This window comes from Ranitomeya variabilis, chromosome 2 (assembly GCF_051348905.1).
Source record: "Ranitomeya variabilis isolate aRanVar5 chromosome 2, aRanVar5.hap1, whole genome shotgun sequence".
NCBI lineage: Eukaryota > Metazoa > Chordata > Amphibia > Anura > Dendrobatidae > Ranitomeya > Ranitomeya variabilis.
The window spans coordinates 54,142,742-54,159,643 of record NC_135233.1 but is presented as its reverse complement, the minus strand read 5'-3'; positions in this window follow the sequence as shown (position 1 = coordinate 54,159,643).

Sequence of the window (16,902 nt, the reverse complement as noted above, 5' to 3'; positions counted from 1 at the left end):
TTTGCACGTTTAATCTGTACTTCTTATGGTGCTTAAGGGAAGCCATAATGATAGGCGCCTGCTTGGTAACAAGTGCAGTTATTTGCCTCTATAATGAAGTGAATTACCAATGATGAAAGGGTTAATACTTGGGTCCTGCATCAGTAATAGCCCCTGCAGTAACCATGACAACTGTTATGAGGTGATAAACAAGTGTGTAAAGAAGATTCCATAATAGAAGGCCGCGCTGCCACGATCAGCGCCATTACTGATGCGCCTGAGGACGTTGAGCTTGACCACCCCACGTAATGTTGGGTGGTCAAGCTCAGAGAAAGGGTTTGTCTGCTTTAGACACCCCCAGGGCATGGGAAGGTAACCGAGGGGGGTCCCCAGCACAGGATCCCCTTCTTTTACCCTCTACAAAGAGCTGCTCTCCTTTGAGAGTTCATGGAAGCACCTATGACTTTAATGGGTGATAAATTGGGATGGGAGAAGGGGGAGGGGGTATTTCTCCTATTAGGGGTTATCCATTATGAACAATCCCTGTAACCAAAAGTCTAAATTTATGAGTTGTGGACCTGGATCTCTAAGAAAGAAATGGTTTATCCATCTAGGCAATCAGATCAACTAAATTGGGTCTAACAGCCAATGTGGTGACCGATATCGCAGCCAGATCTCTCCCACATCCGGTTTATCACATTTATAGTCTATATTTGTTATGTCGTTCTCTGTAAATCTGGTAAAATGTACAAATGTAAAGACTTGTTACATCTGTTATATATCGGCACTAACTCACTAAGCCCAAGGGAAGGGCGATCCTCCGGCCATGGTTTCCTAGAGGTTTACACCACAGGGGTTTTTTCTTCTCCTGAGTGCTGGAGGGTGACTCTTCGTGAGTCGGGGGTTGTGACATTTTTGGTGTCATGTGAATGTAAATAAAATTTAGAATGTTTGACACCTAAATACAATGCTTTTTATTTTGTGTGCGTCTGTGTGATTCATTTTGTTTGTTAGTCGGGGTCCATCACATGTCACTGTGTCATAGGGCCGGACATCTGCCGGCCACAGTTTTGCCCCAGGTGTTGCTCCTGCTCTGCTGAATATCATGGAGTAGAGAAGACAAGCAAGTGTGCCCTCATCATTGGAATAAGGACTTATATTACAGCAGGATTACAAGCAGCTTCCTCGCCTCATTCACACAGTGAGTATTTTGGCCAGTTTTTTACATCGGTATTTGTCAGCTAAAAAAACAGAATGACAGCGCTGCAGTCAGTAACTTAGCTCAGTGACGCTGCTTGAGTTGACATCATAAGCTGCTGAGCTCACTAATTGTCTGCAGCGCTGTCGATGTGAAGTTAGCGCTGCAGACGATAACAGATACCATGGGTGGCACCAGAGATTCAGCCCTGGAGCAGGGGAGAGTGTGTAAAGTACAGGGGAACAGAGATTTCACCTTCTGAATACCCTTCATAAAAACCGATGCATTTCGAACCAGGACTAAGAACGCTGTAACGTTTGAAACGCGCTGGTTCTTATAGAAAGTGTTCACTTCAACCTTTTGCAAAGTTAGCATATTTTTTCACTTTTTTAATGGATTAAATTAAAAATTATATTCTGGAAGCTCAATCCTTTGTGTGTTGTGTGTTGAATTTTTGAAATCTTGCGAACTATATGTGTTTTATTTGCGGGATTTTCCCATACACTTTAATGAGATGCCGAATATTCGCATATAAAAAATTCATATGGGTTTTTATTACATTTCAGCAGCAAAGTTCACAGCAAACACGAAGTTTACAAAACAAAGTAGTTTTAATTAAAAAAGAGCGAAACTGAAAAAAAATGCAATAAAAACATGTAAAAAACACTCAAACGGCAACGAAGAAACACAAATAACCTAATCTGGCAAGTTGAAGAATGAAATTCTGCAGGAAATCTACAGCGTCAAAATCTCACCAAATACTCATGGTAGAAACATAGCCCTAGAGGGTAATTTCACTGATTGTGAGACGGGAGAAGAGAGACAAGTCTGCTGCCAATGGGAAAGAATTTGTGGTCTAAATTATGAGATTGTCCAGCTAAGAAAAAAGTGCACAAAAACCCCCAAAACAAAACATTTTGATATGGTATCTTGAAGAATACTAAGGAATATAGGGGTGTCCTTTGTCCATGATCCTCGTGGTCAGTGTGGTTACAGAGAACATGTCTTGCTCTTGCCTCCGGACGGCTGTTATACCCTGCAGTAACTGACAATCCACGGATATGAATAAGTGCTGTATTGTGAGCGGCAGCCAGGGCCGCAGTCATGGCCCACATAGGTGTCTGCTTCCGCGTGCCCTGACCACCCGCATCACATACACACAGTCCCACTGTCTTGCTTGCCTGATTCTCAGAGGCCTCCCTGAGATGCAGGGACACTTCTTCACATAAAGAGACAGAGTCCAATTCCAACTTAAAATGTAGGACTTTGCTTGTTTCCAATCGAAGCACGTCCATATCAGTTACAGCATCAACACAGAGTTCTGCACAGTTCACATCCTTCGCTTTCCCTGTGCTCTTCCCTATAACCTTTAGATTGTACCTGGTTTGTCCCATCTCGACCGGTAGTGCAGCATCCTCCCTGTTCAGCTTCGCTATGTTTAGGAGTTCCCTTGTCCGTTTTGCACCAGACATAAGGGCATCTGCCGAAGTAGAAAGCTGCCACATTTTGGAGCGACCTGCATTTCTGTTCTGCGGTGACTTCTGCTATTACCTCTGCTCTCACTTCTGCTGTCCTGCTGCTCTCACTTCTGCTGTCCTGGATGACTGGGCTTCACACTTAACATTACATGGCCCACTACTTAGCTGAGGGCCCCCAGGCCCAGCTGACCTGCCTGGGCTCCCTAGCCTGACTGACCCAAAACCAGGAAATCCTCCTGACTTACCCACAGTTGGCCCCTGCTAAGTTACCTGTTACTGTTCCTGAGTTCCTATCTCTAATCTCAGTGTGCTATAATGCCCCCCTCTAGTGGCTAACCCAGACTCTTAGAGCTGCTTAAAATGTACAGAAACTGGCCAATACCCCATCAACACTTTTTTTCTACCAAAATTTAGAAAATTTAAGGGAAGCGACAGTTTAATAAAGAGACACAAGTCTCGTTTCGGAGCCTCTAAAAGTCAGTAATGGTCTTTGTCCAGCACCAGACAATGTACAGTGCTAACGAATATATATGCCCTATCTATCTAACAATTTGTGAACAGACATATATGCTGATAAGGGACAACTGAACGCTGGACTGGACGTGGTTGCTGACTGTTGTGTCTGTGCAACTGCAGGTTGTGGGCAAGAGGCATCAGCGCCTCCTTCCTGGACAACAAATTGGGAAGGGTGTAACATGGGAACTGAATTACTCCATGCATTTAAATCAGGTACATAATGCACCCATCCGGAGTTACTTCATTGATGCAAGAAATGCAAATTGTAAAACAGTAACAGACCTACATAGTGTCCTGATGGCACCGAAAAATGCTATGTTGACAGCATGGAATCTCAGTTATTCAGGAAGCTTTTTTGAATTTTTTTTTCTTTTAATACAGTATATTGCAATCATCATATTGCATATCCCTGTGTACTTACAATTGCTCGTTTTGCTTTTCTACCCAGCTAATTCTTTTCTTTTCCATTTGCTCTATATCACGTGATGTATAATTGTAGTTCTAATGATGACTCATGCAGAGAAGAGAGGCTTCCTGTTTCTACATAGAGCTTAGAAGGATTCAGCTAGTCTGTTTTTACTCAAGTATGTCATAGACCTAATAGAAAAGAAAATAATTAACTGGGAAGAAGGGAAAAATGAAAGGCAGAAGGGAAAAATGAGCAATTATAAGTACACAGTGCCGTATAATATGATGATTGCAATATATTAAGAGGAGTGCGTTTTAAAATTTGGTTTCCTTCAGCTAACACATTTTGTGATGCCGTCAGATATTATAGATTTTCTTCTAGAGTTTATTTAGGTGTCTGGTTCATGTAGGAATCTGGGCTCATAAGATGTGTTTCTTGTCAAGAACTGCAGTGAGAAATCATATCTATCCCCTTATATGGATACATTTTGGTCAATGATTTTTAAACGATTTTTGTCATTTTTTTGGTCACAATGTACATTTTTACCATAAATGCGTTTTTTGTTTAAAAGGATTGAAAAAGATCAACGTTTTCCAACTTCTACCTATTTGACAATGAAAGTGGACAGCATTATGATGCCACATGGATAGTGTTAATTTATCTATAAAAAAAAGCTGGACTTGTGAGCATGCCCGCAGACTATAATGAGTACTTGTTTATAATGGACAGAACACTATGAGAATATTGGATGAGTGAAAATGATCTAATATTTCTGTACTCTATCTTATACTCATCATCGATTAAAGCCATTATATAGCCAACAGCTGTATTCACAATTTTACAGAATAAGGCTGTGTGCACACGTAGCATATTTTTCGCGTTTTTTTCGCGGTTTTTCGCTATAAAAACGCTATAAAACCATGAAAAAAATGCTTACATTAAGCATCCTATGTAATAGAATGCATTCCGCATTTTTTGTGCACATGCTGCATTTTTTTCCTGAGCGGAATCGCATTCCAGAAAAAAACGCAGCATGTTCATTAAAATTGCGGAATCGCGGCGATTCTGCACCCATAGGAGTGCATTGATCTGCTTACTTCCCGCACGGGGCTGTGCACACCATGCGGGAAGCAAGCAGATCATGTGCGGTTGGTACCCAGGGTGGAGGAGAGGAGACTCTCCTCCACGGACTGGGCGCCATATAATTGGTAAAAAATAAAGAATTAAAATTAAAAATAGTCCTATACTCACCCTCTGATGGCCCCCGAAGTGTTCCCGCCTCTCCGGTGCATGATCTCTCTTCCGTTCCTATAGATGATGTGGTTCAGGACCTGTGATGACGTCACTGTCTTGTGATTGGTCGCGTGACTGCTCATGTGACTCATGCAACCAATCACAAGACAGTGACGTCATCGCAGGCCCTTCACTGCACTCCAGCTATAGGAATGGACGCCGCTGAGGTCTGCAGGTGAGTATAACCATGTTTTTTATTTTTTTTATTATTTTTAAACATTCGATCTATTACTATAGATGCTGCATAGGCTGCATCTATAGTAAAAAGTTGGTCACACTTGTCAAACACTATGTTTGACAAGTGTGACCAACCTGTCAGTCAGTTTTCCAAGTCATGCTACAGATCGCTTGGAAAACTCTAGCATTCTGCAAGCTAATTATGCTTGCAAAACGCTAGTTTTCTGCGGGTATATGCATGCTAATTCTGCATGCGATATACCCGCGGCAGGAGGCGCAGAATTGCCGCGGAAATTTCCACGGCAATTCTGCAACGTGTGAACTTAAGGCCCCGTCACACACAGCGACGCTGCAGCGATACAGACAACGATGCTGATCGCTGCAGCGTCGCTGTTTTGTCGCTGTGTGGTCGCTGGGGAGCTGTCACACAGACAGCTCTCTCCAGCGACCAACAATCAGGGGAACGACTTCGGCATCGTTGAAACTTTCTTCAACGATGCCGAAGTCCCCCTGCAGCACCCGGGTAACCAGGGTAAACATCGGGTTACTAAGCGCAGGGCCGCGCTTAGTAACCCGATGTTTACCCTGGTTACCAAAAAAAAAAACAGTACATACTCACCATCTGATGTCCGTCAGGTCCCTTGCCGTCTGCTTCCTGCTCTGACTGAGTGCCGCCGTACAGTGAGAGCAGAGTGCAGCGGTGACGTCACTGCTGTGCTCTCACTGTACGGCCGGATCTCAGTCAGAGCAGGAAGCAGACGGCAAGGGACCTGACGGACATCAGATGGTGAGTATGTACTGTTTGGTTTTTTTTACATTTACGCTGGTAACCAGGGTAAACATCGGGTTACTAAGCGCGGCCCTGCGCTTAGTAACCCGATGTTTACCCTGGTTACCAGTGAAGACATCGCTGGATCGGTGTCACACACACCGATTCAGCGATGTCAGCGGGACCTGAACGACCAAAAAATGGTCCAGGCCATTCCGACACGACCAGCGATCTCACAGCAGGGGCCTGATCGCTGGTACGTGTCACACATAGCGAGATCGCTACTGAGGTCGCTGTTGCGTCACAAAACTTGTGACTCAGCAGCGATCTCGCTAGCGATCTCGCTATGTGTGACGGGGCCTTTAGCCTAAATAGCAGTAATCTGCGACCAGTAATTTCTGACTCAGCGCCTTGAGGATTAGATTATTGATACTTAGAATAGGCCGGTATTATCAGATCAGTGGGACTCTTCACACCCCATAAAGATCAGCACAAGGGCTGTTAGAATGAGTCACAGCACTTGTGCAAGCACTGGTGTGAACCTAGAATTGCAGTGTTTCTGATCCACTCACCCCTTCTCAATTCCTTATTCGTGGTTACATGTGCCTTGGGCTTTGGATATTACTCCTGCTCTGTATTCTTGGCTGCTCCTGATTGCGTTCCTGCCTAGACTCTTATTAACTAAGCCTGGCACTTGTGGTAAAACTCTTGGGCCAAACTCCTGATATAACTGACTACATTCTTGCCTAGAACGTAGGCTCCTAAGCTGGGTTCTATCACTGTTATCCTTGGTCTGTCACATCTTAATTGTTGTCCTAGTTGATAACATCTGGCTCTTATCCTGACGGTGCCTGTTCCTGGTACCACCTGTGGAGCGCCCGCTAGGGCCTAGGGGACACTCAGTACCGGGTCCGGTGGTCGTTAAAAGGGTAGTCACGGTGGCAGTGACCCGGTCCGTGGCCCTGGGCGTCCAAGTTAAAGGGATGTCTTTAAAGGGGTTGTTTTGAATAAAGAAAATAAAGAATGTTCGTGACACCACCTGTGGTATTCGGTCAGGAATGACTGACGCTGCTTAAAGGGGTCCACTGGACATGATGTTATTGCAGTGGGGATGTTATAGCTTCCCACAGGTAAAGCTTATTAGTCCCCAAGGCTCCAGATGTAGTGGTAAAGATAATAGATGGTGCGGTGCCATAAAGAATTAAAGGACACAAGGTTGCAGTCTCTTTACATTTACTGGTAGTATGCAGCCACAGTCCAGGGTACAGGCAACAGATGATGGTGAGGTCCGGCCAACCTTGAAATGACTTGGAGTCCCCTTAGGTGGGGCTGGAAGCCTTCCTTCTGTGCTGTAGTGTGTGTCCCTTTCTGCCTGAGGCTTCACACAAGGTCCTCTCTCTCTGTCCTATATGTAGGACAGTACCCGCATGGCAGGCAACGTGAGCCTTTTTATAGGTACTCTACTTGTGGCGACTCCAGGCTCTATATGCTGCTGTGCCTTCGGGTGTGGTTGTGAACAGGTGACTTGAAATCCCCTTCCCTCCAGTTTCTGCTGTGGGGCATACAGTCCCACACAGCCTCGGACTCCCGGTGTCCGAATCCAGCGCTTCAGCGTGGAGGGAGCCCAGTCGCATTTCCCCTCCAGCTCCTCACTTCTCCTCTGCTTCTTCTCCCCTCACACTTTCTACAGATTGTCCTGTCAAAAGCTGCAGAACATCGTGTCTGCTCGGCTCCAGTTCTTCTCTCTCTCACTCTCCTCCACTACTGGCTCCTACTGACTGACTGCCTAACTCCTCCTCCAAGCCAGAATATATCTAGGGAAGCTCCCCTGAAACCGTGGATCCTTGTCGCTTCCAGGCATGGCATCACCCTCCCCGAAAGGAAGGCAACACCACTGTAACAACCGGCTTCCTGGGATGTGTAATTTGCTTCTGCCTAAAGCCTGTACCTGGTTGTGTAGCTGGTATATCCTGGTTTCACCTATCACCTGCTCCTGCATGCTGCTTTTTGTGCATTCTAGTTCCATCCTTTACCTGCCCCAAGACTCTTGCTACTGATATGTCCTAGCTCTGTCTTTCTTCCTTCCGCTGAACACTGCTCCAAACTTCTGCCCACTTGATTCTGAACCCTGTTCCTGGGATATCCTTCCAGTTCCTAGTCTGTTTCGGGTCTTTGCTTCCATGATTCTAGTTCCTAGCTGGTTTTTATATTATTTCCTCTGGTTCTGTGACCACATTCCTGTTCCAAGTTCCACACCCCTGTTGCATGCTTCACGTTCCTGTTCCAAGCTCCAAGTCTGCTCTTGTTCCTGTTTTGTCATAATTGCATCAAGCTGTTAACTGTTGACTATTCTGAAGGCCACAACCTAAGAATCGCTCTGCAGTAAAAGATCATATCTCCGTGCGGAAGATAAAAGAGAAAACCAAGCAATCCATTACTCTCTGCACCCCCATTCAATACTATTTGCAACCCAAAGATTCACTTTCTTATTATGAGAGTGTAATTTGGATGTCATTGCCCTTCTATCGAAATATCTAATTCCTGAACACGTCTGGTGGAACATTTTTCTATTTTCAGACTTTTCCAGAGATTGAGGGTTCCTTTGGGTGCGCGATAAACGGGATGTGGCGACCCTTAAAGGTATATTACTCCTATATTCTATTCCTCATGTTCTTTTGCATTGCACATTGCACTTTGAGTGTGTCACTGCTTATATTTGTTAACTGATACACTGATACTCCAGTTTTATCCTATTGTGATAATTTGATATAATGCACATGCACTTAAATATGATTATTAATTTTATCACTCATTTTATTTTTTATATTTTATTTTTCAACTAACTTTATTATTGCACAATTTTATAATTTTGCACACATTATTTCTGTGGTACACTTGAGGAAGATTGGTTTAGTCAATTGTAATATTGTGTAATTGAGTCTGCCTTTTCCAATCTGGTTTTTATTTAATGATATGATTAATGGTATATAATAAATAACAATAATCTTTATTTTTATATAACGCTAACATATTCCGCAGCGCTTTACAGTTTACACACATTATCAGTATATTTTCCCGATACGCGCACATTGTTTTTATGTAATAAATTTGCCCACTTTTATTGAATAAAGGCATTTTATTAATTATTTATTGCTTTGTTTTCTTTGGCAATCCATGATTTTGGTTGTTTGGTTGGTTCTCCTACCTTTTAGAGGTTCCTCACTAATTTTTCAGAGCACCGGGGTTATATATTAGACTTGCAGGCATATATATTATTTGTTATATATGGAATATCATTACTGTTGTTTTAATATATACTTATTATGAGTGTGTAATTTGGATGGCATTGCCCTTCTATCGAAATATCTAATTCCTGACCACGTCTGGTGGAACATCTTTCTATTTTCAGACTTTTCCAGAGATTGAGGGTTCATGTTTTCTCTATTCCATTCAGAACATGAAAGACCAAGTCATAGCAAAGAGATTGTTGAACACCACTTTCCAGTTTTGTCCCAAGTGCTGAATACATCTCCATTTGTGATTTGATATTTGGCCAAACCATCATCATCCCAACTTACTGTACATCTATGTCTACATTTTTTGGTTTGTCTTCCGATACAATGAAAATAAACACAACAAGATCCACCAATGGAGTCAAAACATGTACCTTTTAGAAGACTTCCCATCCATAAATACAAGAAGATGGTCTCCTAGAGGGGTGCCTTATATTAAAAGTGTTCTTTTCAAAGAGGCAGCCTTTTAGATGTTTTTAGTGACCCAATCATGCACTGTACTGAATGTCCATTATAAAACCAACACAATTTTGCCCATGAACACTTCCCAACTAATTATCTAGAGTAATTTTAGTAGCAATAATAGAATTATTACAAGTAACAACCTTATGTGATCACACCAGTATTACGATATTCCTGTACCACAAAGTGTTCTCACATTGCCTTTAATGGTTCTGCTGTTTGAGAATTTCCATTAATATTATCATTAAGTTGAACATTTTTCCAGAAAGATATTTTGAGTTCCTTCCCATTTGTATGTTCCTCGGAGCCTGACATGTGAAGGCTATTTTATATTTACTATGTGTGGTCAGAACATAAAAGGGCTAAGAATAGACCAGAAACTAGGGAGCAAGAGTTAAAGAAAGATCTAAAAATAATTATCTGATTTATCATCTTAGGCTACTTTCACACTAGCGTTAACTGCATTCCGTCACAATGCGTCGTTTTGCCGAAAAAACGCATCCTGCAAAAGTGTTTGCAGGATGCGTTTTTTCACCATTGATTAACATTAAGCGACGCATTGTGACGGATTGCCACACGTCGCACCCGTCGTGCGACGGATGCGTTGTGCAGTGGCGGACCGTCGGGAGCAAAAAACGTTGCTTGCAACGTTTTTTGCTCCGTCGTAAACGTCTTTTCCGAAAGAAATGATGAAGGCATCAAAACTATGAATTAACACATGTGGAATTATATACTTAACAAAAAAGTGTGAAACAACTGAAAATATGTCTTATATTCTCGGTTCTTCAAAGTAGCCATCTTTTGCTTTGATGACTGCTTTGCACACTCTTGGCATTCTCTTGATGAGCTTCAAGAGGTAGTCACCGGGAATGGTCTTCCAACAATCTTGAAGGAGTTCCCAGAGATGCTTAGCACTTGTTGGCCCTTTTGCCTTCACTCTGTGGTCCAGCTCAGCCCAAACCATCTCTATTGGGTTCAGGTCTGGTGACTGTGGAGGCCAGGTCATCTGGTGTAGCACTCCATCACTCTCCTTCTTGGTCAAATAGCCCTTACACAGCCTGGAGGTGTGTTTGGGGTCATTGTCCTGTTGAAAAATAAATGATGGTCCAACTAAACGCAAACCGGATGGAATAGCATGCTGCTGCAAGATGCTGTGGTAGCCATGCTGGTTCAGTATGCCTTAAATTTTGAATAAATCCCCAACAGTGTCACCAGCAAAGCACCCCCACACCATCACACCACCTCCTCCATGCTTCACGGTGGGAACCAGGCATGTAGAGTCCATCCGTTCACCTTTTCTGCATTGCACAAAGACACGGTGGTTGGAACTAAAGATCTCAAATTTGGACTCATCAGACCAAAGCACAGATTTCCACTGGTCTAATGTCCATTCCTTGTGTCCTTTAGCCCAAACAAGTCTCTTCTGCTTGTTGCCTGTCCTTAGCAGTGGTTTCCTAGCAGCTATTTTACCATGAAGGCCTGCTGCACAAAGTCTCCTCTTAACAGTTGTTGTAGAGATGTGTCTGCTGCTAGAACTCTGTGTGGCATTGACCTGGTCTCTAATCTGAGCTGCTGTTAACCTGCGATTTCTGAGGCTGGTGACTCGGATAAACTTATCCTCAGAAGCAGAGGTGACTCTTGGTCTTCCTTTCCTGGGGCGGTCCTCATGTGAGCCAGTTTTGTTTGTAGCGCTTGATGGTTTTTGCAACTGCACTTGGGGACACTTTCAAAGTTTTCCCAATTTTTCGGACTGACTGACCTTCATTTCTTAAAGTAATGATGGCCCCTCGTTTTTCTTTACTTAGCTGCTTTTTTCTTGCCATAATACAAATTCTAACAGTCTATTCAGTAGGACTATCAGCTGTGTATCCACCAGACTTCTGCACAACACAACTGATGGTCCCAACCCCATTTATAAGGCAAGAAATCCCACTTATTAAACCTGACAGGGCACACCTGTGAAATGAAAACCATTCCCGGTGACTACCTCTTGAAGCTCATCAAGAGAATGCCAAGAGCGTGCAAAGCAGTTATCAAAGCAAAAGGTGGCTACTTTGAAGAACCTAGAATATAAGACATAATTTCAGTTGTTTCACACTTTTTTGTTAAGTATATAATTCCACATGTGTTAATTCATAGTTTTGATGCCTTCAGTGTGAATTTACAGTTTTCATAGTCAGGAAAATACAGAAAAATCTTTAAATGAGAAGGTGTGTCCAAACTTTTGGTCTGTACTGTATATATATATAATATATATATATATATATATATATATATATATATATATATATATTTATATACTCTCTTGGTAAGGAAGGGACCTATCAATTAGTGCCAATTTTCTGTTAGTCTTTGGTACAATCTGTCTTGTGATACACATACACATTAGCAAATCCTTTGGTAATCTTCAGATTTCATGATGTCTTGTACACAGTCAAGGCAGCCAGTGCCAGGGGCAGGAAAACAGCCCCAAAACATCTTTGAACCTCCACCATATTTTACTGTAGGCACTGTGCTCTTTTCTTTGTAGGCCTCATTCCGTTTTGGTCAACAGTACAATGATGTTGTTTACCAAACAGCTCTATCTTGGTCTCATCTGTCCACAAGAGTCTTTCCGAGAAGGATTTTGGCTTACTCACGTACATTTTAGCAAACTGTAGTCTAGCCGTTTTATGTCTTTGTGTCAGCAGTGGGGTCCTCCTGGGTCTCCTGCCATAGCGTTTAATTTCATTAAAATGTCGACTGATAGTTCGCGCTGACACTTATTCACCCTAAGCCTGCAGGACATCTTGAATTTCTTTGGAACTTTATTGGGGCTGCTTATCCACCATCCGGACTAGTCTACTCTGCAACCTTTCATCAATTTTTATTTGTCATTCGCGTCCAGGGAGAATAGCTGCACTGACATAAGTTGAAAACTTCTTGATTATATTGCGCACCGTGGACAAAGGAACATGAAGATCACCGGAGATAAAATTGTAACCTTGAGATTGTTAATATTTTTGAGCAATTTTGGTTCTCAAGTCCTCAGGTAGTTCTCTTCTCCTCTTTCTGTTCTCATTGCTTAGTATGGCACACAGACACACAATGCAAATATTGAGCCAACTTCTCCCCTTTTAATCTGGTATCAGGTGTGACTGTCATATTACCCACACGTCACTTACCGCAAGTGAGTTTCAAAGAGCATCACGTTTGAAACAAAGTTGTTTGCCCACAATTTTGGTGCCAACAGTTTTTTTCTGGATCATATTTGGGGTTTAGTGTGAAATGAAGTCCAATTTGCCTTTTTTTCCTCTGTATTCTTGTGTTGTTCTAATATACACAAAAGAAATAAACATGTGTAGTTGCAACAATTTTCTGGGAGAAATACTACATTTTCTGGAACAATTTCAAGGGTGCCAACATTTTCGGCCATGACTGTATGGTCCTGGCAATGTGACCTGAAAGCTGTACCCAGTGATTGGATGCAGCGGTTAAATGCCCTTATGGCTGCAATACGATGAACAGAGCCAATGTTTGTATATCCTGTCGCTGCCATGGAACTGGTGTCAGTTGCAGCCAATTGTTGGAAGCAGCATTGATGGGTTGGTCACTGCTGCGACCAGTGGTTAGCTGCAGCGGTTAAATGCCCATATGGCTGCAACAGGATGTATAGAGCCAATCTTTATATGTGTGGTTCTGGCAATGCGACCTGTGATAGGTGTAGGGATGGATTGATCACTGTTGTACCCAGTGCTTGGTTGCAGTAGTCACATACCTGTATGGCTGGATCAGGATATACGGAGCCAATGTCTGTATGTCTGATCCCTGCCATACTGTACCTGCTGCAGCAAATCACTGACAGCAATGATGCATTGGTCACTGCTGTGTCCAGTGATTGACTGCAGCAGTCACATGCCGAAGCACGGACACTGGCTGGGGAGACAGGAAGCACTGGAAGAAGAGCGTTGTGGTAAGGTGAGTATAGCATTCTGGGATTTCAGTTGTGGAAAACCCTTTTAAATGTTCCGTTGCAATGTCTTCGTCTTAGATACTGCAGAAGCAGGTCTTGTGAAGTCCATGGGTGGAACAAGGGTGTGTTGCACAATATTAGGCAAATGGTTTTATTGTTATGGCAAATTGGTGTAAAGTGACATTAAAAATGAAAAGACTCCTCTGAACGCTGTGATTAAATCGAAACTGGATGTTAAAAAATGATTGACTGAGTTCTTCTGCAAGGAGCCTGAGTGTTTGCGATGTGATAAAATGATAAAGCAATAAAGTGACATTATTACTCCTATAAATAGCAAACAATGCATGCAAACAAGACATAATGTGACGGATAAATAACGTCAAAACTGGGAAACGTTCTCGTGTTTTCTGAGCTTGATTGAATTTTATTTAAATCCGCTCCACTAGTCATCATCGAGCACAACCTCCCTCTAAGAAGCCTGAAAGAAACTCTCTTGTGTATAAGAACTTCTCATCTGTTACTCTTCAGTAATGGAGACTATTTCTATATAGTTTCAACATAGTCTGTAAAAATAAAAAATAAAAAGGGACAATAAAACATTGATGATGAGAGTAAAGAACCACGTCATGTTGTTAGGACAGAGCAGGCTCTGGCATCATCGAGAGCAAGAGTGGCCCAGACTCCCTACTGACCATGAGGACCATGACCTCATGTAAAGTCTTAAGAACAGATTATTACACCTATTTTTTTTTCCTGCATTAAAGGTTTTGTCCTATGAATAAAGTTAAATTTAATTAATAGATCTTGGAATAAAAATAAGTTCCACAATTGGATGTGTTAAAAATATGTCCCTGTGCTGAGATAATCTTATAAAAGTGCTCCTGCTGTGTACTGTGTAATGGCTGTGTCTGACCAGGAAGATGAAGGTGGGCGCATGGCCACAAGTGTGCCATTTGCATACGCGCAGTCACGTGCCAACTAGATGGGAGCGATCTTGCTCAATATCAGTGTATTGAATGAGTCTGGATACAGACCAGTCGGAATACGGCTTGAAGTATGCAAATTGCACACTTGTGTTCACGTGACTGCCCACTCCCGGCATCGGAGAATCCTCATAGCTCGCAGCGCAAGCGATGTGCGGATTCACACTTGTAGATTAAGACCAGATACTCGGCTCTGCCAGTTGGTTTTGTATTCCCCACATTCCTCTACTAGTGCTTGAACTTTCTCTGCAGAAAGTGCCTACTCCAAAGAAGCCAGTGCTATCAATCATCAGTGAGGGACGCCGGGCATAGAAAATGAGTGGGTGGAACGGTTTGCTGAGTCTCTTGGCCACAACGGAGGTGCACAGAGCACCATAATTAGCTTATTTGATTAAACCTCAGTTTCTGCAGAATGATGGCAGCAATTAGACCCTAAAGGTGTGATTTACAGGGTGATGTGCTGAGTGTATACTGCCACTATAGACTGATAGATTCCCTTACAGTAGTGTCTGGTTTGGTTAAATGTCCCAAGTTCTTTGGCAAGTACATCAAGTACATGGTCTTCTCCTAGAAAATATTCCCACCACACTGTTCCCCCTTATACACTATGACTGCCACACTATCCCCATAATATACTATGACCACTATACTGTCCACTCTTGTGAACTGTGACCGCTACTTTGCCTCTTTATAAACTAAAACCCCCAATTAAACCCACCACACCCGTCTAACTCATGAAGTACAACCTCCACAACGACCCCAATCCTTTCTGTCCTCTCTTTACACTGTCCCTCCCATGCTGCCCCCTCTTCCCAGTGTCTTCTTCATATTATCCCCATTCCATATTGAGACCTCTTTTCACTGTCCCCCAACACTGTCCCTTCTCCACACTGAGTCCATGTAGTTCCCTCTCCATACTGAGACCCTCATGCTGTCCCATCTCCATACTGAGACCCTCATGCTGTCCCATCTCCATACTGAGACCCTCATGCTGTCCCATCTCTATACTGAGACCCTCATGCCGTCCCATCTCCATACTGAGACCCTCATGCCGTCCCATCTCCATACTGAGACCCTCATGCCGTCCCATCTCCATACTGAGACCCTCATGCCGTCCCATCTCCATACTGAGACCCTCATGCCGTCCCATCTCCATACTGAGACCCTCATGCCGTCCCATCTCCATACTGAGACCCTCATGCCGTCCCATTTCCATACTGAGACCCTCATGCCGTCCCATCTCCATACTGAGACCCTTATGCTGTTACATCTCCATACTGAGACCCTCATGCCGTCCCATCTCCATACTGAGACCCTCATGCCGTCCCATCTCCATACTGAGACCCTCATGCCGTCCCATCACCATACTGAGACCCTCATGCCGTCCCATTTCCATACTGAGACCCTCATGCTGTCCCATCTCCATACTGAGAGCCTCATGCCATCCCATCTCCATATTGAGACCCTCATGCCATCCCATCTCCATACTGAGACCCTCATGCCGTCCCATCTCCATACTGAGAGCCTCATGCCGTCCCATCTCCATACTGAGACCCTCATGCTGTCCCATTTCCATACTGAGACCCTCATGCCGTCCCATCTCCATACTGCCACCCTCATGCTGTCCCATCTCCATACTGAGAGCCTCATGCCATCCCATCTCCATATTGAGACCCTCATGCCATCCCATCTCCATATTGAGAGCCTCATGCCATCCCATCTCCATACTGAGAGCCTCATGGTGTCCCATCTCCATACTGAGACCCTCATGCTGTCCCATCTCCATACTGAGAGCCTCATGCCATCCCATCTCCATATTGAGACCCTCATGCCGTCCCATCTCCATATTGAGAGCCTCATGCCGTCCCATCTCCATACTGAGACCCTCATGCCGTCCCATCTCCATACTGAGAGCCTCATGCCGTCCCATCTCCATACTGAGACCCTCATGCTGTCCCATTTCCATACTGAGACCCTCATGCCGTCCCATCTCCATACTGAGAGCCTCATGCCGTCCCATCTCCATACTGAGACCCTCATGCTGTCCCATTTCCATACTGAGACCCTCATGCCGTCCCATCTCCATACTGCCACCCTCATGCTGTCCCATCTCCCATACTGAGAGCCTCATGCCATCCCATCTCCATATTGAGACCCTCATGCCATCCCATCTCCATACTGAGAGCCTCATGCCATCCCATCTCCATACTGAGAGCCTCATGGTGTCCCATCTCCATACTGAGACCCTCATGCTGTCCCATCTCCATACTGAGACCCTCATGCTGTCCCATCTCCATACTGAGACCCTCATGCTGTCCCATCTCCATACTGTGTCCACCCCAAGCTGTCCCTTCTCTATACTGAACCAAACCCATACTGCTCCTCAACCATAC